The sequence below is a fragment of the Hypanus sabinus genome, chromosome 31 (assembly GCF_030144855.1).
Source record: "Hypanus sabinus isolate sHypSab1 chromosome 31, sHypSab1.hap1, whole genome shotgun sequence".
Lineage (NCBI taxonomy): Eukaryota > Metazoa > Chordata > Chondrichthyes > Myliobatiformes > Dasyatidae > Hypanus > Hypanus sabinus.
Genome location: NC_082736.1, coordinates 17,173,966 through 17,200,863, shown reverse-complemented (window position 1 = coordinate 17,200,863; position 26,898 = coordinate 17,173,966). Strand labels below are relative to the sequence as shown.

The window sequence follows — 26,898 nt, the reverse complement described above, 5'->3', positions numbered from 1 at the left end:
TCTGTTTTCTATCTTTCAACGTCCATCCTTTGTGATTTGCAACTCAGATTTACTACTACGGATGAGGTTATGGAGCACTTGGTGACACAGAACAAGTTTGGAAGAATTATGTATGGTTTCCTTAGACGAAAGTATTGTGAACAGTCTTGGACTCCTCATCTTAGAAAAGATGCCCTGGGATTGGAGAGGATGGAGACGAAGTTCACAAGGATGACTCCGCAAATGAAAAGGTGATACGAGGAATGTGATAGCACTGCGTCTGTAATCACTGGAATTTAGGAGAATGAGGTGAGATCTCATTGAAACCCTTCGAATGTTAAAAGGCCTAGACAGAGTAGATGTGGGAAGGCTATTCCCTGCGGTTTAGGAGTCAAGGATAAGGGGTCATTGTCTCAGGATAGAGGGGGTCCATTTAAAACAGAGATGCAGAGAAATCTATTGAGAGGGAGGTGAATTTGTGGAATGTATCACCACAGGCATCTGGAGAGGCCAGGTCGTTGGGGGTATTTAAGACAGAGCTTGATATGTTCTTGGTTGGACCCAGCATCAATGGTTATGGGAGAAGGCTGGGAGCTGGGGCTGAGAAGGGGAACATTGGATCAGCCATGATCAAATGGCGGTGCAGAATCGATGCGCCACAAAGCCTAATTCTGCTAATAGCTTATGATGTTATGGGATCAGATATAAAATTTCATCACAAGTTTGACATTGGGGATGTAGCTCAGTGGAAGAGCGCATGCTCTGCATGTATGAAGTCCCGGGTACAATCCCCGGCATCTCCACTAATTTTTGACGGTATTCAGTCTTGCCGACAGTTTCAATGCTGTCCTGCAAGCGCCGTTGTCCATACCTTTTTGGTCCTCACTACTGATCGTGCTGGTGTCACTTTCTGCCTATATTTATGGATTAGAAATTGAGCCGGAATTTCCAGTGTGAGCAAAGTGGAAAATCTGAAAATATTTTCTGCATCAGTTACAGCCTGTTGATAAATATTCCTCACCCCAACACAATCTGGCCGGATCGGAGGAAAAGCCGAATCGGAAGAGATTCCGAGTCCTCTTCCATCACACAGGAGTAAGTGTATGTGTGAAAAGAGCAGGTGCCAGCGACAACGAACGAATATCGGGTGACCCTTTAAAGTATCCTCTGCCCGGACATCCCAGTGTCAGATCACACTTCCGCATTGGCTTCCCGTTATTTTAGTGATTAGTATCACTAAAGACGGGGTTAATAACCCCGATAGGCAAATAATTTTGCTGTTTCCATATTAAACGTAATTGCAACTCGAATTTTCAAAGTAAATTGAAAAGGGTTAAAGAGGGTAAATCAGAGTTTGGGGTAGAATTGATCGATTGTTTGGGGATGTGGAAAGTCGGTCGGCAGTGACCCCGGGAATGGAGATATACCCGGTAGGAAGGGAATTTCTGTTCAGCTTCGTGAAATCTCCCCTAAGCGACTCTGTATCTCAGAGTTATTCGGTGTAACACGCGGTGACAGAGAACAATGGTTCCGGAAATATTTGCTTCATCGGCCTCTGCCACATTTTATATGTTAAACAAAGGCTGTCGTTCCGCTTGATTTAAGGTTTCCAGTTGAAAGAGTCAGAAAGGAGAGGGCGAGTGGAATCGGTGACTTCACCCAGCTCAGGCCACCCCGCAGAGACTCCGTGAGACTCATTCCGTCTAACTGCGAGCTCAGAGCTGTGGTCATCGACCTGAAACGTGAACTGTGTTTCTCCTTCCACAGACGCTGCCTGACCTGCGAAGTTTTTCCGGCAGTTTCAGCTTTTAGTTCAGGAATAGTCCTGTTTCTCTGACTCCGGGGTCGGTGCTGTCCTCATCCGTCCTGGGACACAGTGACTACATCCTATATATCTTTCTTTGAGGAGTGTGTTCTAGCGGCCGAATTTTTTGGGGATGCACTGGGAATCTATTGGTTTTTCCGCGTCTAATTTTGACAGGTATGTGGATACAACGTTTTCTGTTTTATATTGTCCGTTGCCCTCTGATTCAAAGCATTCATGAAGATTGTGAAAAAGCTGGATCACGCTATCAGTCGCCATCTTCCAACGACAGAACGGACGATTTATGGTAGATTTTTCCAGTTTGTCTCTGTGGCGCAATCGGTGAGCGCGCTCGGCTGTTAACCGAAAGGTTGGTGGCTCGCGGCCACCCAGGGACGCTGGTGATCCAATAGCTTTTGCTGTACGTTGCAATGCCCGCTGGAAATCGCTCCGCTGTTCGGAGATCGGCGTTCCCTGCTACTGCCGCATCACGTTCAGCGGGAATTAAATACAGTCGATGTTTCGGGCCGAGACCCTTCGTCGTCCCGTCCTGATGAAGGGTCTCGGCCTGAAACTTCGACTGTACATCTTCTTATACATGCAGCCTGGCCTGATGCCTTCCATCAGTATTTTGTGTGTGTTGCTTGAATTTCCACCATCTGCTGATTTTCTCGTGTCAGCCGGAATTAAAAAGTTTTTTGTCACCTACAGAGATACAGTGAAAAGATTCGCTTTCACACTTTCCATAGAGATCAAATCATTACACAGTGTACTGATAGAGAATAATATAAAACAATAATATAATGTAGAATAAAATTTAACAGCGACAGAGAAAGCACAGTGCAGAAAGTAATTAGGTGCAGCATTATAACGGGGTAGATTGCGAGGTCAAGTGTCCAGCTTATCCTAGTCGGGAACCATCTGGATACCAGACTCAACCAGCTCCCCACTACCACCATTCGCCTCCGTCCGGCGGAAATCGTCCCCACTCAATAATTTCTCCTTCGACTCCTTCCATTTCCTTCAAAAAAAAGTGCAGCCACAGACATTGCCATGGGTCCCACCTATTCCTGTCTGTTTGTCAGCTACGTGGAACAGTCCATCTTGCAAGACTAGTTCAGTATTTATCCCTAACTTTTCCTGTGCGGCGTAAAGGACTGCATTGCTGTTGCTTCTTGCGGAGCTCATACACTTCATCAGCTTTGACTTCAACTTCCACCCTGCCCAAAAATTTACTTGGCCCATATTCGACACCACCCTTCCTTTTCACAAACACTCTCTCTATCTCTGACCACAGCCTATCTACTGTTGTCTATTATGACCACACAGACTCTCACAGCTACCTGGACGATACGTCTTCCCACCGTGTTACTTGTACTGATGCCATCCTCTTCTCTCAATTCCTCCGTCTCCGCCGCATCTGCTCTCAAGATACGGCGTTTCTTTCAAGAACAAAGGAGATGTTGCAGCGATGTGCTACACGCAGCGCTGAAATAACGACACGGAATCGGTAAACTGCAGTTAAAGAAGATTTTATTCGAACTTCGCGGCTTCGCTTTAAAGCCTCCGTGACCCCGCCCTCCCCAGGCGAGGATGCTGCAGGAGGCACGTATTCACAGTCCCGCGCGAGCTTTTCCCATTGTTAGTGAAGCAGACCTGGCGCCCATTTGGGACTGGCCTTTATGCCGGCGCGCTGGCTATTTGTGAGCCGGTTCGATTGCGCTAGAAAGTGGGTCGCCAAATAATCCCCCCCCCGCCAGAACCGGCTATACACCCCCCAATGTCCACAATCTGGGCGGGACCCTGCTTGGGAGGTCGGTCCCTGCGCCGCTGTGCCGGGAACTCGACTGGTTGCGCCACGTCCACATGGGCCGGTTTGAGGCGGTCCACCGTAAAAACCTCCTCTCTCCCCACAACGTCCAGGACGAACGTGGACCCGTTGTTCCTGAGCACCGTAAATGGCTCCTCGTAGGGACGGTGCCCGCCCTTTCGTACAAACAGAGTTCTGCAGGTCTTTGGGTACGCAGCCCATGCTGCGAAGTGGGTATGGGGGCCAGGTTGCCGAGCCTCTCGCGTGGTCTGCCCAGGACTGCGGCGGGTTCTTCATCGTGCCCCCTTGGGGCTGGTATGAACTCCCCGGGGACGAGCAGGGGTGCGCCGTACACCAACTCGGCCGACGAGGTGTGCAGATCGTCTTTGGGCGCTGTGCGAATGCCGAGGAGGACCCAGGGAAGCTCGTCTACCCAGTTAGGCCCTTTCAGGGGGGCCATGAGAGCCGACTTCAGGTGACGGTGGAAACGCTCCGCCAGGCCGTTCGACTGTGGGTGTTAGGCAGTTGTGTGGTGCAGCTGTGTCGCTAAACGGCTGGCCATAGTTGACCACAGGCTGGAGGTGAACTAGGCGCCTCTGTCGGAGGTAATGTGGGCCGGTACACCAAAGCGGGATACCCAGGTGGTGATCAGTGCCCGGGCGCAAGATTTTGAGGTGGTGTCGGTGAGCGGGATCGCCTCCGGCCATCTGCTGAACCGGTCCACGATAGTGAGGAGGTGCCGCGCCCCGCGCAACTCTGGCAGGGGGGCCCACGATATCCACATGAATGTGGTCGAAACGCCGGTGGGGGGGTTGGAACTGCTGCGGCAGAGCTTTGGTGTGCCGCTGCACCTTGGCCGTCTGGCAGGGCATGCACGTTTTGGCCCATTCACTGATCTGCTTGCGGAGACCCTGCCAAACGAACCTGCTGTAGATCATCCGGACGGTTGTCCTGATGGAGGGGTGCGCTAAGTTATGAATGGAGTCGAAAACACGGCGCCGCCAGTTTGCCAGGACAACGGAACGAGGTTGGCCGGTGATGACGTCACCGTTTAGGGTCCTCTCACCTGGGCCTACGGGGAAGTCCTGGAGCTGCAAACCGGAGACTGCGGTTCTGTAACTAGAGATCTCCTCGTCTGCCTGAGGGAGCTCACCACGTAGTAGTAACGGGTGTCCTCTGAGGTTATCTGCCGAACGTGGAATTGAGCTTCTGCTTGCTGGAACCACAGGTGAGGTTGCAGCGTCCAGAAGCTTGGCAGTTTCCAGGAAACTGCATGAACAGATGCGGCGTCGTTCATCTCCGGTCCAAATATCGTTTGGACCGTCGGGGACACCAATTGTAGAGGTGTGCTACACGCAGCGCTGAAATAACGAAACGGAGTCGGTAAATTGCAGTTAAAGAAGATTTTATTCGAACTTCGCGGCTTCGCTTTAAAGCCTCCCTGATCCCGCCCTCCCCGGGCGCGGATGCTGTAGGAGGCACGTATCCACAGTCCCGTGCGACCTTTCCCCTTTGTTAGTGAAGCAGACCTGGCGCCCTTTTGGGACTGGCGTTTATGCCGGCGCGCTGGCTATTTGTGAGCCGGTTCGAGTGCGCTAGGAAGAGGGTTGCCACAATATCGTGTTTTTTCAAAGAAAGGTGTTTCCCTTCGTCCACCATGAAAACTGCCCCTCAACAGAATCTCTTCCATTTTTCTCACGTCTGTCCCCACCCCTTCCTAGCCCCCTTCACTAGGGATAGGTTTCGTCTTGTTGTCACTTATCTCTCCCCACCTCCTAGCCTCCGCCTCACAGTTCTCTGCAATCTCCTGCGGGTTCCCACAGCCAAACACATCTGTCACTCCCCCCTTTATTTTCTGCAGGGATCGCTGCCTATGTGAATCCCATGTGCGTTCGTTCCTATCCTTGCAAGTGAAACAAGTGTGTTACGTACCCGTTGGTGTCTTGTGCCTGTCACGTGACTATGATGTAATTGAGGCTATGCTGGGCATGATACAATGGTCTTGTGATGGTGGGTGACGTAATTTTCCCGCCAGTGAGAGGACATACAATTTTTTTTTCCAATAGAGTATGAAAGGAGAATACCTCCCTGGGACGCGGGACAGTTCGTAGTTGAATTCGCCAGTGACTCCGTTTTGCTGCGCATTTGATGTTATGACGCAGGTTTGTTTTAAAGTGGAGTTTTACTTCCGGCTTTAAGTCTCAAAGTTTATTGCCGGCAGTTTTGCTACAATACTGCCAGTTCAGTCCACTTGGAGAGTGAAGAATTATCGAAGTTCGGGAAGCCGAAGAATCGAGGAAAGTTGGTGTTATCGGCTGTAAGGCAGGTTCGACCTTTATTTAATCTTCGTACAAGGAATTAGTAAATTGTGTCCAAGTTAGCTGCTGTATTTCTGAAAGCAGAACGAGCTGGACGCAGAGTTTCACCAAGGAAAGGTCAGTGCCTTTAAGCGGTTTTATTTCCTTCAATCGTATCTCCCTCGGCAAAGCATACTTATATATATAAAACATTATATATAACAATCACCGCACGGAAACAGGCCATCTCGGCCCTCCTAGTTCGTGCCGAACTCTTAATCTCAGCTAGTCCCACCTACCCCCACTCAGCCCATAACCCTCCACTCCTTTCCTGTCCATATACCTATCTAATTTTACCTTAAATGACACAACTGAACTGGCCTCTATTACTTCTACAGGAAGCTCATTCCTACAGCTATCACTCTCTGAGTAAAGAAATACCCCCTCGTGCTTCCCTTAAACTTTTGTCCCCTAACTCTCAAATCAAGTCCACTCGTTTGAATCTCCCCTACTCTCAATGGAAACAGCCTAGTCACGTCAACTCTATCTATCCCTCTCAAAATTATAAATACTTCGATCAAATCCCCCCTCAACCTTCTACACTCCAATGAATAGAGACCTAACTTGTTCAACCTTTCTCTGTAACTTAAGTTCTGAAACCCAGGTAACATCCTAGTAAATCGTCTCTGCACTCTCTCTAATTTATTGATATCTTTCCAATAATTCTGTGACCAGAACTGTTCACAATATTACAAATTTGGCCCAACCAATGCCTTGTACAATTTTAACATTACATCCCAACTTCTGTACTCAATGCTTTGATTCATAAAGGCCAGCGTTCCAAAAGCCTTCTTCACCATCCTATCTACATGAGACTCCACCTTCAGGGAACTATGCACTGTTATTCCTAGATCTCTCTGTTCCTATGCATTCCTGAATGCCCTGCCATTTACCCTGTATGTTCTATTTGGATTATTCCTGCCAAAATGTAGAACCTCACACTTCTCAGCATTAAACGCCATCTGCCAACGTTCAGCCCATTCTTCTAACCGGCATAAATCTCCCTGCAAGCTTTGAAAACCCACCTCATTATGCACAACACCTCCTACCTTAGTATCATCGGCATACTTACTAATCCAATTTACCACCCCATCATCCAGATCATTTATATATATTACAAACCACATTGAGCCCAAAGCAGATCCCTGAGGCACCCCGCTAGTCACCGGCCTCCATCCCGATAAACAATTATCCACCACTACTCTCTGGCATCTCCCATCTAGCCACTGTTGAATCCATTTTATTACTCCAGCATTAATACCTATCGACTGAACCTACTTAACTAACCTTCCATGTGGAAAGTTGTCAAAGGCTTTGCTGAAGTCCATATAGACTACATCCACTGCCTTACCCTCGACAACATTCCTCGTAACGTCTTCAAAAAATTCAATAAGGTTTGTCAAACATGACCTTCCACGCACAAATCCATGCTGGCTACTCCTAATCAGATCCTGTCTATCCAGATAATTATTAATACTATCTCTAAGAATACTTTCCATTAATTTACCCACCACTGATGTCAAACTGACAGGTCAATAATTGCTAGGCTTACTTCTAGAACCCTTTTTAAACAATGGAACCACATGAGCAATACGCCAGTCCTCCGGCACAATCCCCGTTTCTAATGACATCTTAAAGATCTCCGTCAGAGCTCCTGCTATTTCTACACAAACTTCCCTCAAGGTCCTCGGGAATATCCTGTCAGGATCCTGAGATTTATCCACTTTTACTTTTCTTAAAAGCGCCAGTACTTCCACCTCTTTAATTGTCATAGGTTCCATAAATTCCTTACTTGTTTCCCACACCTTACACAATTCAATATCCTTCTCCTTAGTGAAAACCGAAGAGAAGAAATCGTTCAAAATCTGTCCCATCTCCCTCGGCTCCACACATAGCTGACCACTCTGATTCTCTAACTGGCCAATTTTATCCCTCACTATCCTCTTGCTTTTAATATAACTGTAGAACCCTTTCGGATTTACTTTCACTTTATTTGCCAAACCAACCTCGTATCTTCTTTTAGCTTTTCTAATCTCTTTCTTAAGATTCATTTTACATTCTTTATATTCCTTGAGCAATTCCTTTACTCCATGCTGCCTATATCTATTGTAGACATCCCTCTTTTTCCGAACCAAATTTCTAATATCCCTTCAAAACCATGGTGCTTTCAAACCTTTAACCTTTCCTTTCAACCTAACAGGAACATAAAGATTCTGTACCCTCATAATTTCACCCTTAAATGACCTCCATTTCTCTATTACATCCTTCCCATAAAACAACTTGACCCAATCCACTCTAAATCCCTTCGCATCTCCTCAAAGTTAGCCTTTCTCCAATCAGATAAATATGAAACATTTCTGAAAATTTGGAGCCCTTATTTACAAAAGACAGGATTAAATATATAGATGCTCTGAAGATGAAACAATTGGTTATTAGGGGAAAGAAATAAATATACATATTAAAGTTATTACGAATTCCATGGAGCATGTGGAGATCTTCCAACAACCAGGCATTCTTTCTTTCTTTCTTTCTTGCTTTTTTTTTCTATAGGGCAGTTAGGGGGGAGGGGTTAAGGGGAGGGGGTAAGGGTTATATACATTGTTTTTTCATACTTTGTAATCATTTAAAAATGCAATAAAAAAAGTTTTTAAAAAAATAAAAATAATCCCAACTCTAGGTCCTGTCCTGTCCTTCTCCATAATTATATTGAAGCTAATGCTATTGTGATCATTGGACCCGAAGTGCTCCCCAACACATACATCTGTCAGCTGACCTATCGCATTCCCTAACAGGAGATCCAACACTGCCCCATCTCTAGTCGGTACTTCTTTGGATTGTTGCAAAAATCTATCCTGCACACATTTCACAAACTTTAAACCATCCAACCCTTTTACAGAATGAGCTTCCCAGTCTACGTGTGGAAAATTAAAATCTCCCACAATCACCACCTTGTGTTTACTACAAATATCTGCTATCTCCTTACACATTTGCTCTTCCAACTCACGCTCCCCATTATGTGGCCTATAATACACTCCTATCAGTGTTACTACACCCTTCCCATTCCTCAATTCCATCCAAATAGCCTCCCTAGAGGAGCTCTCTAATCTATCCTTCCAAAGCACCGCCATAAGATTTTCTCGGACAAGCAATGCAACACCTCCTCCTCTGGCCCCTCCTACTCTATCACACCTGAATCAACTAAATCCAGGAATATTTAGTTGCCAATCACACCCTTCCTGCAACCATGTTTCACTAATAGCTACAACATCATAATTGCAGTTATCAATCCACGCTTTAAGCTCATCCACCTTTCTTACAATGCTCCTCGCATTAAAATGTATACATTTAAGATACTCTCCACCCCCTCCTCTCTTTTCATCTCTAACAATGCATTCAAATTTATTATCCTTTTCTTTCTTCTCCCCTACATCTTCGGGCTGAGCGCATCCCTTCTCCATCACCTGCCTTTCGTCCATCACACATTGTCTATTTACTTGCTCTACTGGTGAACTAACCTCCTCTCCCATGGTTTCCTCAAATTGATTCCCGCCCCCCCCCCATCTTACTAGTTTAAAGTCTGCCCTGTAGCCCTAGCAAACCTCCCCGCTAGGATATTAGTCCCCCCAGGATTCAAGTATAACCCGTCCTTCTTGAACGGGTCACGCCTGCCCCAGAAGAGGTCCCAATGATCCAGAAACTTGAATCCCTGCCCCCTGCTCCAATCCCACAGCCACGCATTCATCGCAAGGTTACTACCTTTGCGGTCCTTCTTCTTACCTGCCTTCCTAACCCCATATACTCTCGTTTCAGGACCTCTTCCCCTTTCCTACCTATGTCATTGGTACCTACATGTACCACGACCTCTGGCTCCTCACCCTCCCACTTCAGGATATCTTGGACGCGATCAGTAACGTCCCGAACCCTGGCACCAGGGAGGCAAATTACCATCCGGGACTCCCGATCACCTCCACAGAACCGCCTGTCTGAACCCCTGACTATCGAGTCCCCTATTACTATGGTCCTCTTTCTTCTATCCCTACCCTTCTGAGCTACAGGGCCGTCCTCTGTGCCGGAGGCCCGGCCACTGTCACTTCCACCAGGTAGGCTGTCACCCCCAACAGTACTCAAACATGAGTACTTATTGTCAAGCGGTACAGCCATTGTCTAGTACCTGCCTCTTCCCCTTCCTGACCGTGACACACCAATCTGCCTCCCGTGGCCCCGGAGTGACCACCTGCCTGTAACTCCTCTCAATCACCTCCTCACTCTCTCTGACCAGGCGAAGGTCATCGAGCTGCAGCTCCAGCTCCCTAACTCGGTCCCTCAGGAGCTGCAGTTCGGCGCACCTGGCGCAAATGTGGAAGTTCGGGAGGCACGGAGACTCCAGGACCTCCCACATCCGACACCGAGAACAACAAGCTGCCCTCACACTCATACTTCCCAAATAACTGAAAATAACAAGAACTAAAAGATAAGCCTACTGTGCCCTCTTCCGCCTAAGCCCCCTGAGCCCAAGCCCCACACTCTGCTCCCGGCGCACTCCGCTGCCCGCAAACGAAGCTGCCCGCTTCTTAAGGCTGCGTTCTTTTTATATCTTCCCTCCTTCCCAGGCCTCCTTCACGTGCCTGCGCAGTCCCGCCTTTCAGAACACCGATCTGAGACGCAATTGGACAATTTGAAAATGGCCGCCGCCGCACTTCCTCTCAAAGCCTCGCTGTCCTCTTCCAAAAGCCACTTCAGCTGGGATTAGCAGTAACGTCGTGGAAGAGAATTTTATACCTACAAGGAAAGCCTCTCCTGGATGTGTAAACCATTTTGGACTTTTTGCGATACCACTTTAACGAACTGAGTTCGCATTTCTCGCGTTAAGAACAATTCAAACTGCCTTATTGTAGTCGACTTCCAGTTAAGTTAGTCGTTTGTTTACTTTTGTTCTTTTTTAGCAGTGTTTAATAAATGTTTTATTTGTTGTAAAAACATGCCTCAATTATATATTCATTATTGCTGGATCATTACAAGCGCTAAACGTGCACCTACTCATCCTCCCTCATTACCATTCAGGACCCCAAGCAGTTCGTCCAGGTAAGGCGACACTTCATCTGAGAGTATTTTGGTGTCATCTACTTTATCCAGTGCTCCCAGTGTGCCCTCCTGTATATCGGTGAGACGTGACACAGATTGGGAGACCACCTCACCGGGTACTTATACTCCGTCCACCAGAACAAGCGAGATCTCCCAGTAGCCTCCTACTTTAATTCCACTTCCCATTCCAGTTCCGACAGGGCAGCCCATGCCTCCAGTATTGTCGCGATGAAGCCACACTCAGGGTGGAAGAGCAACACGTTATATTCCGTCTGGGTGGCCTCCAACCTGATGGCATGAACATCGATTTCCCTCATTTCCGTCATTGTCCCTTCCTTCTCCAAGCCCCATTCTCTTTTCCCTCTCTGACTTATCTGTTACTTGCCCATCATCTCCCTGTGTTGCTTCTCATCTTATTTCTTCCATGGCTTTCTCTCTTTCGCTGTTATCCAGCTCTGCTTCTCTTTTGCCAATCGAAGTTTCCCGCGGTTTCACCTATCACCTCGTGTTTCTTCCTCCCCTCCCCTCTCCGTCTCACTCTGATTCCTCGTCGTTTTTTCAAGTCTGGATGAAGGGACTTGGCCCGAAACGTCGACTTCTTCCCCCACAGGTGCTGCCTGGCTTGCTGAGTTCCTCCAGCATTTTCTGCTTTGCTTGTAATTACATCATCTGCGATTTTCTCTTTGTGCCTCTATCCATGTCGCTCCACGCTAACATATTCATGTGTCTATCTAAAAACATCGTTCACCCTTCCGTCTCTGAACCTCGCAGCCCGTTCCAAGCACCCACCCCATTCGGTCTAAAAACTTGAGCCTCACATCTTCTTTAAACTCTCTCCCACTCCTACCACAAATTCATTCCCGCTAGTATATTAATTCCCTCCCATGGAAACCAATTCTGACTATCTGCCCAATCTAAGTCTCTCATAATTTTCTACTGTTACGTATCCCGTAACTGGATCGCTTACCAGCAAAGATCGAGAGGTCCGCTGAAGTCTGATGGTACTATTTTTAAAAGTCTTTATTTATAAAGGGACACAAAAGTAATGTTAATGCAAACATTCAGATAATATACGTCGTCAATACTCAATCTAAAGCGCGGGTATAGTAATAATCATCAATAAGAAATAGTTATATCGTTTGTCTAGGGGTTAATACTGAGTCCGATGGAAATATAACAGCCACTCAGAAGTCAGCAGGCTTTTTGCCTTTTGGGAACCATTGGGTTTCACGTGTTGGAGAGAGGGAGAGATTTCTGGTGAGAAAAGAAACTTGCCAGTCTTTTTGGAAGCAAACGGGAACGTGGGTTCCTCGTTGTCAGTTCGAAGTCCTTTTCGGTGTTATCAGCCACTCGTTTCCCAGGCCAGGGGAAACGGACCACACGTGGCTTCCGAATAGCTTCCCGTTATTACGGGAGTGATGACCGATGAGCGATGGTGTCTCCTTCTCTTGCGTCGCTGAGAGACTGCCCCCTGCATCCTACCTTTTATCTGGACTTGCAGGGTTGTAGATGTCAATCAGGGTGGGGTGATGCAATCCCCCAGCTCACATTACCTGAGGGTGTGCACGTAGCCCAGCCCACGTTGACCTGAGAGCTGGCATATAGTATTGGATCGTAATTCACAAAGGTGTCTCCAAGAAACAATGGCCAGTTCCGTTGCTTTGTCCCGCTGAGGATTCTCTCTCATTTCCTGGGTCCAAGACCCGAATTAATAGCGATCTGGCGATTCTCAAAAAGGAGGGGGCTGGGATCATAACACTACTTCATAATTCGGTCCAGTTTCCTCTCAGGCTCTGAAATTCCAATGAAGGTAAATAAGCTCAAACACGTTAATCAGGCAACATCAGGGCAATGTTTTACAAATCCTGTCAATCCTTCCTGTGAAGTGCCCAACCTTGTAGAATCTCGAATAGAGTCAGAACTGGAATTAACGGAAGACTCTTGTTGAGGACGTTAGTTCCATCTCTGATCCACGACACACTGAATGATAATTAATGAATCAATTTGCATTCATAACGTGAATTAGCGTGAGTCGATCATTTGGCCCTTGGAGTTCTGCGTAGACCGTGTCTATGTAAGAGGTTTATTTGTTATGTAGTCTAAAACTGTACAACCTGCGATGGCCGGGAATCGAACCCGGGTCAACTGCTTGGAAGGCAGCTATGCTCACCATCGCTCACCGAAGTTGCAAACGATTTGAGTAGTGAGGCATCTCCCGTAGTTCAAAGTTAATCGATAAGCTCTCTGCTGCAGGTCATGTTCTGGTAAATTAATGTTGCCATCCCCAACAGACCGGAATTATACCAATAAAAACCGACTAAGGGGATTCTGTCCCATGGATAAACAGCTCTGATTATAATTGTCCATTCAAACCACACGCTGATGGAAGCCCTTCATTTGGACAGCCCTTGAAGGCAGTGACTAAATCGCTAAAGCAGGGGTCACCAAATTTTTTTGCACCTCGGACCGGTTTAATATTGACAATATCCTTGAGGACAGGACGAGGGGGGTGGGGTGGGTGTTAATATAGGCCGGAATAAGTCAATTATGTCACTTATAAATAGCTAATGCACTCAATTTCGTTTCTAAAAGGGTTTAACTAACGAATTTCATATTAAACACACAGCGCATATTTTCCTCGCACGAACATATAAAATCATTGCAACACACCAGTGAGGTTAAGACCGGAGGTCCCCGTACCGGGGTCGTGGCGGTCTCAGGCCGGAGAGAGCGACCGAACAAGTGAGAAGTGCGACAGGGCGCACGCCCGCCTCCTTTGTAGGCAGGTAGGTAGATTTATCGGCCGGCAAAAGTTTGGCTTGAGTGATGACTTTCAGTAGATCGCAGCGAGGTAGCTGCTCTGCTACTTACGAAACCCTGAGGCCGAATTATGTCTTAGCGAATATTTTAGCACTGGGTTCCGCACGAACATTTGGTTTCCTAAACAGGTTTAGAGGGAGCGCCCATCTGTACGTGCTCCAGGCCAGTAGCAACGGCGGCCGATTACCCGAGACCATCTAGTGACACCTGGCGCGAGGGTATCACTGCGTTTAGGCGACTGATGACCTCGCGTGCATTCAAGTTCAACAGTGGATGTGATAGGGTGTGAGGAAAGGTGCAGTTACCTCATATCGTTTCATATCGACAAGTCATATAAAGTTATATAAGGTTTTATAAACGTGTGGTGGGATGTGTGCTGACTGTGGGAAGTGGGAGAGTCCTAAGGAAGTAGAGGTGCTGTTGTGGTCTCTTCACAGTAATATTTATATAATGGGTCCAGGACAGATCCTCTGAGAGAGTGACACACAGGAATTTAAAGTTACTGACCCTCTCCACCTCTGATCATCCTTTGATATCTGGCTGATGTACCTCCGGTTTCTGCCTCCTGAGGCCTACAGTCTGTTCATTTGTCTTACTGACATTGAGTGAGAGGTTTTGTTATTATGCCACTCAGACAAGTTTCCGATCTCACTCCTATATGCAGATTCAGCACCTCCTTTGATACAGCTCACAACAGCAAACTTGTAAATGGTGTTGGAGCTATACTGACCCATACAGTCACAGGTGTAAAGCGGTTAGAGCTGGGGGCTAGGCACACTTCCTTGTGGTGCTCCTGTGCTGATAGAGATTGTGGAGGAGATGTTTTTGCCAATGAGAACTGACTGAGGTCTGCAACTGAGGAAATCCAGGATCCAATTGCACAAGTGGGGTATTAAGGCCCATGACTTGAAGTTTACTGATTAATTTTGAGCGGATGACAGTGTTCAATGCTGAGCTGTAATCAATAAATGGCATCCTGATGTTTGCATCTTTGCTGTCCAGATGTTCCAGAGTTGTGCAAAGAGCCAATGAGACAGCATTTGCCGTTGCTTTGACAGGTGAGTTGGAGATGATCCAAGTCACCATTCAGACAAGAGCTGATATGCTTCAACAGCATCTCAAAACACTTAATCATCGTGGATGTAAGCGCCACCGGGCAATAGTCATTTACACAGGTTTTCACGCTCCTGCTGGGCACCGATATGATTGAAACTTCCTTCAAGTCGGTGGGATCCACACACTTCCAGATCCAGTGGCTGAAGATATCCAGCACAGATGTTCAGTTCTCAGCAAGGTCTGATCCAGACCGGATCCTTTCCTTGGATCCACTCTCGTGAAGGCAGCCTGCACGTCATATTCAAATACTGAGACAAAATGATAATTGGGAGACATGGGAATAACTCAGAGTTGAATTGAGTAATTCAATGCATTTTGAAGTTGAAGTAGCACTATTCTGTGGACTTCGACACAGTGAGCATCGGATACACTTAATGACCTCAACCGGCTTGTAGGAGAAGCTTTGCTTCTTCTGGAATGATTCTGGGATCCCGAGTGATGGTGCAGGGACAGTGTAGCATGTGTCCCGATTACAAGGTGAAGTGCCAGCAGTGAGATCAGTGGGGAGAAATGAATGGACAAGTGAATCACGGAGAGAGTTATCCCTGCTGAAATCGGAGAATGGGATGGGGGAAGGATCTGTTTATTGATAGGATCCCTTTGTGGATGGTGGACTTTACGTAGAATGATATGCTGGATATGGACTCTCATGGATGGTTGATAAGGACGAGGGGACTGTAACCCTGACAGCAAGAAGATGGGGCAAGGGGGAATGGCTGAGGAATGGAGGGGATGTATGAGGGTGAGGGTAGAAGCAATGAGAGAGGGATCGAAACCTTGCTCTTTGAAGAGGGAGGACACAGTTGATGCTCCAGAATAGAAAACCGCCTCCTGGGAAGAGGTATGGCAGATACAAAGAAAAGAATGGCATCTTTACATGACCCAGGGTGGGACGAGTTATAGATAAGGCAGCTGTGAGTCAATACTTTATAAAAGATATTCATAGACTGTTTGTCTCCCGAGATAGAGATAGAGATATTGTGAAATTGGAGAGAGGTGTTGGAAATAATCAAGTGGATCTGAAGGCAAAATTGATGAAATTGACAAGCACAGCCTGGGTGCATGGAGCAGCAACAATATGGACTATAGTGTGACACAGAAAGAGTTGGAGTTCTATAGAAGTGAAGTCTTGGATCTTGGACAGATATATGTAGACAATAAAAAGACAGGCATATCTGGAGCTCATGGCTTTTTCTTCTTTGTTCCGTTTATTATGTCCACGTATCACTTTCCGGTTTCTCACTTTCAATTCCACCTTTCCCCTTAACTTGCTTCAACTATCACCTTCCACCTTGCACTCCATCCCCTCTCCCACCAGTTCATTATGGCTTTATCCCGTATTTGGTCTGGAACGTCAACTGTGCATACCTCTCCACGGATGCTACCTGACCAGGTAAGTCCCTTCAGCATGCTATGTATGTTGGTCTGTGTTTCCAGCATCTGTAGATTATCGTGTGTATTTGATGACAGTGTACAGCATTTTCACCCTGTTATAGGAAAGATGTTACGAAACTAGAAACTGTGAAGAAATGATCTACTCGGATTTTGGCTAGAACCAGAGGGTGGAGATCGTAGGAAAGGTTCTTTAGACAAAGATTTATTCCCTGGAATGTAGGAGATTGAACGGTCATCTGCCTGAGATATGTAGTAAGGACAGGCAAGTAAACGACAGAATTTTAAAAAAAAGTATTTTCCCAGGGACGGGGTTTGAAATCAACAGCACAGAACATTAATAGGGGAAGCAAGAGAGTTAAAATTGAATAAGGGGCAGTTCCTTCGCACAATGATTTGTGCATATTTGGAATTTAGAATGAGCTTCTGAATCACAGAAGTGGGCATATGGGCAGCATTTGACAGTAATTTCACTCTCCCTCTGGGCAACACAGTCAGCATGAACATTTGGCCAAATGCCTTGTTTACACAAGAGTACAGACATAGGCACAGAATTAGGCTATTTGGTACATTGAGTCTGCTCCTCAATGCCATCACGGCTGATTGATTATTCCCCTGAACCCCTTTCTCCTGCCTTCTGACTGGAATTTTTGACACCCTTACAAATTGTGAAACTGTCAACCTCCTGAAGAAGATGGTGCCAGTGAAGAAGACAGCAAATGGCAACGTCCTTCAGGCAGTCACAAAACTACCTCGTTTACTTCCTCTAATTTCAAATGTGATTCTACTACCACTGCAACTGATGATTTATATTTTTTGGTGTTTTCAGGCCAATTGAGCCTTGGTGTCGCTGAGAGTGTCCAGGGAGGTTTTGAGTGAAGTTTTGGGCAGACCATCAGACATCTGAAATTGACTGTGCAACTGTATAAAGTGCATTGAATGCTGGCTTTCGTTTGTTGGACTATTCGTTACCAGAGTAAGGAAGTCACACTGCAGCTACATGAAGTTTGAAGCAGGCAATACTTGGAGTCTCGTGTACAGTTCTGGCCATGCCATTACAGCAAGGATGGACACTCTGGAAAAGATGCAGATATTTCACGAGAATATCCCCTGGATTCGAGTTGAGCAGCTCAAAGGAAAGGTTGGACAAACTTGTGATCGTATTAGACCTCAGAGACTGAGGTGAGATCTGATAGGGTTATTTTAATTTGTAGAAACATGGATAGGGTACAGAGTCAGAATCTTATTCCAACGGTAGAAATTTCGAACACCAAAAGATCTGTGGATATGCTTTTGAGGTTAGAGGGGGAAATGTTAAGTCCATATGGAGAGGAGTTACTTCTTTTTTTTTTAATTACAGGGAGTGTTAAGTGCTTGAAATGGAAAGGGTACAGAGTCAGAATCTTATTCCAACGGTAGAAATTTCGAACACCAAAAGATCTGTGGATATGCTTTTGAGGTTAGAGGGGGAAATGTTAAGTCCATATGGAGAGGAGTTACTTCTTTTTTTTTAATTACAGGGAGTGTTAAGTGCTTGAAATGGATAGGGTACAGAGTCAGAATCTTATTCCAACGGTAGAAATTTCGAACACCAAAAGATCTGTGGATATGCTTTTGAGGTTAGAGGGGGAAATGTTAAGTCCATATGGAGAGGAGTTACTTCTTTTTTTTTTAATTACAGGGAGTGTTAAGTGCTTGAAATGGATTTCCATAGGTAGTTATAGAAGCAGATAGTCTGGTGGAATTTAAGAGGTGTTTAGTTAGAAATGCACATGAACAGAATTGAGGGATTTGGATGATAAACAAGAGGTCATGTTGAACAAATTGGAATCATGGGTCTGACAATATCATGGGCCAAATAACTTTTCCACTGTTGGGCTGTACTGCTCTATGTTCCCAGAAAAGGAATTATAAATACCAGAATGGAATATGAAATGTCATGACTAAGATTAAGAAAATTCAAAAGTATTTAAAAAATACGTTTAAAACAAGATGGTTGCTCCAGAGAATGTAGGATCTCAGAAGGTAGAGGGCAAATTAGTCAGGACTGAAGCAGAGCACTTTCTGTGCTGACATATAACGCTTTATTTTTCAGGAAAAAAAAACATGACGAGCAAGAGAAAATGTTACCTGGGATGTTACCATGGATGTTTCCAGGCGCTGTCATTGCTGTGATAGATACACAGACCAGATACTCTGAATGAAAATCACCTGCTGCTCAGACTTTCCACAGACATTGTAAGTGCCGCTGATAGAGCCTTTGGGTCACTGGGTTAAGTTACGACACTTCGCTTACCGGCACCTGACAGTTTTTGGTACAGTGTGAGAGTGTGGGGTTCATTCTGTACCTGTCAGTCCCTGGTACAGTGCGAGAGTGTGGTGTTCCTTCTGTACCTGTAAGTCTCTGGTACAGTGTGAGAGAGTGGGGTTCATTCTGTACCTGTCAGTCTCTGGTACAGTGTGAGAGTGTGGGGTTCATTCTGTACCTGTCAGTCTCTGCTACAGTGTGAGAGTGTGGTGTTCCTTCTGTACCTGTAAGTCTCTGGTACAGTGTGAGAGTGTGGGGTTCATTCTGTACCTGTCAGTCCCTGGTACAGTGCGAGAGTGTGGGGTTCATTGTTTACCTCTCAGTCTCTGGTACAGTGTGAGAGAGTGGGGTTCATTCTGTTCCTGTCTGTCTCTGGTGCAGTGCGCGAGTGTGGGCTGCATTCTATACCTGTCAGTTTCTGGTACAGTGTGAAAGTGTGGGTTCATTCTATACCTGTCAGTCTCTGATACAGTGTGAGAGTGTGTGGTTCATTCTGTACCTGTCAGTCTCTGGTACATTGTAAGAATGTGGGGTTCAGACTGCATCTTCCAATCTCTCTTGCAGTGTGGCAATGCATACTGTCTTTGAGATTCATTCTAGCAGTTGAATTTGTTGATTAAATCTGTTTTTCATTTTAATTGATACCACAGTCAATGTCACGGGTTACATTGAACTAATCTTCAGGTACTTTGCAGCAGAACATCCAGAGCAACAAGTCCGGACCAGTCAATCAAACACTATTCTGTGATAAATATGTAACTTTCCACGAGTCTCTGTGTGGGAGTGTCTGAATGGTGTGTATTGTGTAGTGACATTTAGGCTAATTGAATCGAGAATGATTTTGACTGTAGATATGTAACCAGTGTGTCCACAGTTGTCAGTGATGAGACATCTGTCTGATTAGATTAAAATACCGATGGGCTGATCAAATCGCTGATGACACAGTTGTGGGTGGTAAGGAACGTTTTCAAACGGACAGACCTGGATACCAATCAGTTGGGAACACGAATGGAGAAATGGGGGTTGGAGTTTAATCTAGACAAGTGTGTGGAGTTTTACAGGAAAGTACACAGTAAATGGCAGCACTAATACACTAAGGAATCTTGACGTATTCATCCATAACATCCTGCATGTGGCATTGAAAGGAAATAAACTGTTATAGATGTGTGGTACAATTGCCTTCATCAGTCAGGGCATTGAATGCAAACCATGGGATGAGTTGTTACAGCTGTCCAAACACTGGGTTGGGTCACATTTCGAGACGTGTGTGCAGTTCTGTTTGCTGCATCACGGCAAGGACAAGGAGACTGTGGAAAGGGTGCAGAAGTGATTTCCCAGCATGTTGTCTGGATTAGTATAGGGAAAATTGGACAACATGGATTGTAGTTTTTGCAAGATTTATTTAGATATACAGAACAAAATAGACCCTTTGAGCCACACAGCCCTGCAAAACCTGTCAATGCCGACTTAACCCTAGCCTAATCACAGGGTGGTTTATAATCGTGAGTTGACCTTCCCGGAACATTTTTGCACTGTGGTAAGAAACAGGAGGACCCGAAGAAAACTGACGGAATCCACAGGGAGAACACACAGAGAATTGTTAAAGAAGTTGCAGGGGCTGAATGCTGAACTCCGATGCCCCGAGCTGCAACAGCGTCGTGCAATCCGCTACGCTGTCATGGCGGCCCAGAGTGCAGTTTCACCTGACATCAGTGTCGGCAGAGGAATCGTGGGTAGACGGGGCTGTTCCTAATCCTGTTTTCAGCTACAAGTGGAGAGAACATGGCATTTTCCTGATGGGGAACAGGAAACAAATGTTGAGAACTTATACTTCCCTTATAGAAATACTGAAATCCTACAGCAGAATACAGCTTCGGCCCACAATGCTGTGCCAAGCATGTAGCTATTTTGAAAAATACCTAGGGTTACGCATAGCCCTCTAGATATTTTTAGCTCCATTTAACTATCCAGGAGACTCTTAAAATAACCTATCGTATTCGCCTCCACCACCGTCACCGGCAGCCCACTCTATGCACTCATCACTCAATGCATAAGAAACTTACCCCTAACATCTCTTCTGTATCTACTTCCAAGCACCTTAAATCTGTGCCTTCTCATGTTAACCATTTCAGCCCTTGGAAATCGCCTCTGACGATCCACACCATCAATGTCTCTCATCTTCTTATACACCGTATATAAAGCGGGGGAACCCATTTATACAGACTTGGTCTCTTTATTCAAGGAAGAATCTCAATGTATCGGAATCAGTCCATGGAATGTTTACTGGCCAATACTGGCAGTGGACTGATTGTCTGATGAGGAGAGTCTGGGCTTGTGATTTCTGTTTTTTTACTGGCTCCATGTACTTATAAACCATAAGTTCATAAGATATAGGAGCAGAAATAGGCCATTCAGCCCATCGAGACAGCTCTGCCATTTAACCATTGGCAGATCCTAGTCTTCCAGTCATCCCCACTCCATTACCTTCTCCCCATACCCTTCGATGACCTGGGTAATCGAGAACCTATGTATCACTGTTTTAAATTAGTTATGCTGTCATCCACTTGACCGGAAACAAGAGCGTTTGGGCCATGGCGGGTCAAAGCTCAAACTGGGTATGGCAGATAATGATTCATGATTAATGATAAAGAATACTTAATGCAGCCTAAATAGACTTTTAACGGTAGCCATTTACCAAAACTGCACCAGAGAACAAAGAAGCACTTCCCCTTCTCTCCAAGTCTGTGAACTCTTAGACAAAGCTACTTTATCCCCTCTCAGGTTGTCCGACTATCCTGCACACACACACACACACACACACACACACACACACACACACACACACACACACACACACAGACACACCTGAAATAACACCCCGAACCTTCGTTTCTCGCACAACGTACTGACAATTTTTTTTTCCTGTTGTTTTAAATCAGCACATGTAGCCTACTCCCAACCATTGCTCAGACACTCTCACTGACGGCCCGACACACTCCGGTTGTCTCCCTATCCCCCCGTGACCGGTCGCCTTTCAGAACACAGCCAGAACATTGCCAGGCCGAGGAGCCCCCGGATTTCTCCGTTCCACAACCTCAACTTATCGCTTCGGGTCCGGGTATTCCCTATTTCGGGCTGCTTTAAAGACTCTTGCCGATGTGCGAGAGAATGGGACTGCATGTCTTCAGCTGCATACTGTCAATCAGGTTTAATGGTGGAGCTTCACTACGCAAGCTTTCAAATGTCACCACTGAGCGAAGCTCAGCAAAACCTTCCCCCAATTCACTTTAGTAGATTGGGAGCGGAGGTTTTGGGGCCTGCAGGAGGGGCGGGATGTCTATAAACTCGGAAATAAATATATGTCCACTTGGATTGTTCTCTGCAAAGTGTTTCAGGTGTCCACTTGCCTGTCTTCTCCACACAGTCACGCAGCCACACTGAAGGAGACGTGCGGGAGTTGATAACTCACAGCAATGGTCCTGGTTTAATGTGTTCGGAGTGACGGATTCGGTCACTGAGTCTAACTCCGATCGGCGCTTCGATACAGACTCGCTGAAGGAATATCCGGGGAAAGAGGCTGAACACATCGTCCCATGTTCTCGGAAAACTCTCCATTCCAGGCTCAATGCAGACTTGTTCCACAGACTCAATGATCTCTTCAACAACATTTTTTTTTTCCTTTTAGCTCAGAATTAGCCTTATGCATCCAGTTAGTATTTGAAGCAGGAAACGGACTCCCCATCGGGGAATTGAACCCCGGTCCCCCACGTGCCGGGCGGGGATACTGACCACTAACCTAACGAGGAATATAAAAAGATATTGCGGGGTACCGAAAGGCGCGGTGCTGGGACCACAGCTATTTACAATATATATTAATGATTTGATGAAGAGAATAAAAGTAACTTTAGCAAATTTACAGATGAAACAAAGCTGGGGGGCAGTATGAAATATGAGGAGGATGTTAAGCGAATGCAGGATGACTTGGGCAGTTTGGTTCAGTGGGCTGATGCAGTTTAATCTGGTAGAAATGTAAGGTTATCCACTTTGGTGGCAAGAGCAGGAAGGCAGATTACTATCTGGTGCCAAGTTAGGAAAAGGAGACTTACAGCGAGATCTCGGTGTTCTTCTACATAAATCACTGAAGGTAAGCATGCAGGTACAGCAAGCAGTGAAGAAAGCTAACGGCATGTTGGCCTTCATAACAAGAGGAGTTGAATATAGGAGCAAACTGGTCCTTCTGCAGTTGTACAGGGCCCTGGAGGGACCACACCTGGAGTATCAGGTTTGGTCTCCAAATTTGAGGAAGGCCATTCTTGCTATTGAAGGAGTGCAGTGTAGGTTCACGAGGTTAATTCCCGGGATGGCGGAACTGTCATCTTTTGAAAGATTGGAGCGACTGGGCTTGTATGCACTGGAATTTGGAAGGATGAGAGGGGATCTGAATGAAACATATTATTATTAAGGTATTGGACACGCCAGAGGCAGAAAACATGTATCCGATGCTGGGGGAGTCGAGAACCAGATGCCGCAGTTCAAGAATAAAGGGCACGCCATTTAGAACGGAGTTCAGGAAAAAAAACAACTTTTTTCAGCCAGAGCGTTGTGGATCTATGGAATATTCTGCCTCAGAAGGCAGTGGAGGCCAATTCTCTGGATGCTTTCAAGAAAGAGTTAGATAGAGCTCTTAAAGATAGCAGAGTCAAAAAATATGGGGAGAAGGCAGGAATGGGCTACTGATGATCAGCAATGAGAACATTGAATGGCGGTGCTGGCTCGAAGGGCCGAATGGCCTACTCCTGCACCTATTGTCTATTGTCTATATGGAATCTGTCACAGGGATTTCAGGGGACCGGAGATCTCACAGAGTCACCCTGACGTCTGCTTGTTAAGTGCGGATCTGGCGCTTTTTATTCATCCCCTTCTCACTGTGTGACAGGAGTAGTGTCAGGATTCTTTAGCGTCTCAGTCACTTACTCTGTTCAAGGTCTGTCCAAGGGAAGGGCTCCCATCAGCGTGTGGTTTGAAAGGACAATTATAAACATAGTTTGTTTATCCATTTGGCGATGCGCGAGGAAGGACACCATTAGTACATTTGTAGTTCTTCGACGCGGTTCTAACTCAGTCTGATTCCTGGAGTACGCTCGCCGCGGGTTGTATATCTCCGGTTTGTTGTGGATGGCGACATTAATTTACCGAAATAGGACCTGCAGCAGGGTGAGGAATGATCAGGCAGAAAACAGTTGGAGAGTGAAGGAGTCACAGGGAACTAATGGAGACGCCTGACTACTCAAATCTTTTGCAACGTCATTGAGCGATGGTGGTATAGTGGTGAGCATAGCTGCCTTCCAAGCAGTTGACCCGTGTTCGATTCCCGGCCATCGCAGGTTGTACAGTTTTAGGCTACATAAGAAATAAACCTCTTACATAGACACGAGCTGCACAGAACTCCAAGGGCCAAGTGGTCCTAATCCACTCACGCTGTAAGTGTAAGGTTGATTCATTAATTATCATTCAATGTGTCGTGGATCAGAGATGGAATTAACCTCCCAGGATTTTCCCGTTAAATCCCGTTCTGACTCTATTCCAGATTCTTCAAGAATGGGCACTTTACAGGAGGGTTTGCAAAGCGTTGCCTGATTAAATTGTTTGAGTTTGTTTGCCTTCAGTGGAATATCGGAGCCTGCAAGGAAACTTGACCAAATTATGATGTAGAGAATTCTGAGAGACATAGGTTGTGCAGATAGTCAGAATTGGTTTACGGTGCAGTATTCTGGAGGGAATGAATTTAAGGTCGGAGTGGGAGAGAGTTTAAGGAAGATGTGCGGGTCACGTTTTTTGGACGGAACAGAGTGGGTGCTTGGAACTGGCTGCCAGGTTCAGAGACGGAAAGGTGTACGATGTTCTCAGATCGGCACATGAATATGTTAGTGTGGAGCACAAAGAGAAAACAGCAGATGATGTAATTTCAAGTGGGAGAGACAATATTGGAGCAACTCAGCAGGTCACGCAGCATCTGTATAAAAAAACAGTCGACGTTTCGGGCCGAGTCCCTTCATCCGGACTGGAGAAAAGACCGATGAGGGATCAGAGTTAGACGGTGAGGGGAGGGGAGGAAGAAACACGAGGTGATAGGCCAAACAGGCGGGGGTGAGGGGAGCCGCTAATGAATTAAAGACTTGAAATGCTGATTGGTGAAAGGGATACTGGGCTGGAGAACAGGGAATCTAATAGGAGACGACTGAAGGCCATGGAAGAAAGAAAAGTGGTAGGACCACCAAAGGGAGGCCACCCAGAACAAATATAATGTGTTGCTCTTCCACCCTGAGTGTGGCCTCAGCGGACAATACATTAGGCCTTTGGCCACGGGCTACAATGTTGGAACTGGAATAGGAAGTGGAATTAAAGTAGGAGGCGACTGGGCAATGTCGCTTTTACTGGTGGACTGAGTGTAGATGCTGGGTGAAATGGACTCCTAATCTGTGTCAGGTCCCAGCGATATTCTGAGGCCACACCGGGAGGACTGGATACAGTAGATGACTGTAAAATACTCACAGGTGAAGTGTCGCCTTTTGGAGGGATTGCTTGGGGCCCTGAATGGTAATGAGGGTGGATGTGTAGAAGTAGGTTTCGCACTTGTTGCACTCACAAGGGTAAGTGCTACGAGAAACGGCGGTGGGAGGGAAGAACGCACATGGGGTTCACATACGGAGCAATCCCTGCAGAAAGTAGAGGGGGCGGGGAAGATGTGATTGGTGGTGGGATCCCGCCGGAGATGACGGAAGTTACAGAGCTGGAGGCGGAGACTGGGGGTAGGTAGGTGAGGACAATACCAACCCTATCCTTGCTGGAGGGCGTGAGGATGCGGTGTGGGCAGACGTGAGCAAAATGGAAGAGATTATGTTGAGGACAGCTTTGATGGTGGAGAATGAGAGACCAGTTTGTTTGAAAAAAAAACCACGATATCCCCTTTGTTTTTGAATGAAACGCCTTACCCTGAGAGCAAATGCGGCGAAGACGGAGGAATTGAGGATAGAAAGTGTCATTTATACAAGTAACGAGGTGGGAAGAGTTATATTTCAGGTAACTGTGAGAATCTACGTGGTCATAATAGACATCACTGTCTTCAGAGATAGGGACAGAGTGATCGAGAAAAGGGAGGGTGGTGTCAGATATGGGCCAGGTAAAAATTTGTGCAGGGTGGAAGTTGGAGGCAAAGTTAATTCAGTGGATGAGCTCAGCAGGAAACGGCAGCAATGCAGTCGTTTACGTTGCGCAGGAAATGTTAGGGAGAGATACCAATGTAGGCTTGCAAGATAGACTTTCCCAAGTAGCCGACAAACAAACAAACAGTTAGAGCTCGGACCAATGCCAATGTCTGTGGCTACCACTTTTATTTGTAGGAAATGGGGGGAGTCGAAGGAGAAAATATTGAGTGGGGACAAGTTCCGCCAGACAGAAGTGAATGGTGGTAGAAGGGAGCTGTTTGGGTCTGGTATCCAGATGGTTCCGAGTAGGATAAGACACTTGATCTCGCAATCCACCCTGTTATGATGCTACACTTAATTATTTATCTGCACTGTGCTTTCTCTATTGCTGTTAAATTTTATTCTGCATTCTGTTATTGTTTTATATCGTTCTCTCTCAATGCACTGTGTAATGATATGATCACTAAGAACAGTGTGAAAGAGCAGCATTTCACTGTATGTCGGTAACTGATAAAAACAATTTTAATTCCCACTGAACGTGCTGGCGCTGTAGCAGGTCTCCGGACAGCGGAGCGTTTCCCAGCTTGAAATACAACGCACAGCAAAAACTACTGGATCACGAGCGTCCCCGGGTGGGCTCCACCAACAACCTTTCAGTTAACAGCCAAACGCGCTCACCGACTGCGTCACGGAGACAAATTGAAGAAGTCCGCCGTAATTGGTCCATTCCGGTGTTGGAAAATGCTGAATGGTAATCGATGCTGTGACCGGCTTTTTTACAATCTGTTTGCATGGTTTGCATCAGAGGGTAGCGGATAATATAAAACAGAAAACGCTGGAACCGCATACTTGTCCGAAATAAAAGCGAGAATACCAAAAGATTCCCAGTGCATTGATAAAACATTCGGCCACAAGTACACAATCCTCAAAGAAGGACATTTTACTTGGGACGTAATCACGTTGTCCCGGGACGGATGAGGACAGCACCGATCCCGAGGTCATCGAAACATGACTGTTCCTGAGCT

At 46.2% G+C, this 26,898-nt stretch overlaps 1 non-coding gene across 1 annotated transcript; it reads left to right on the top strand.

Moving 5' to 3' along the window:
* Window positions 1-23,979: 23,979 nt before the first annotated feature.
* On the top strand, window positions 23,980-24,051 carry trnag-ucc (transfer RNA glycine (anticodon UCC)). Its single transcript has one exon. It is a non-coding gene; the product is annotated as a tRNA-Gly (tRNA).
* Window positions 24,052-26,898: the final 2,847 nt, after the last annotated feature.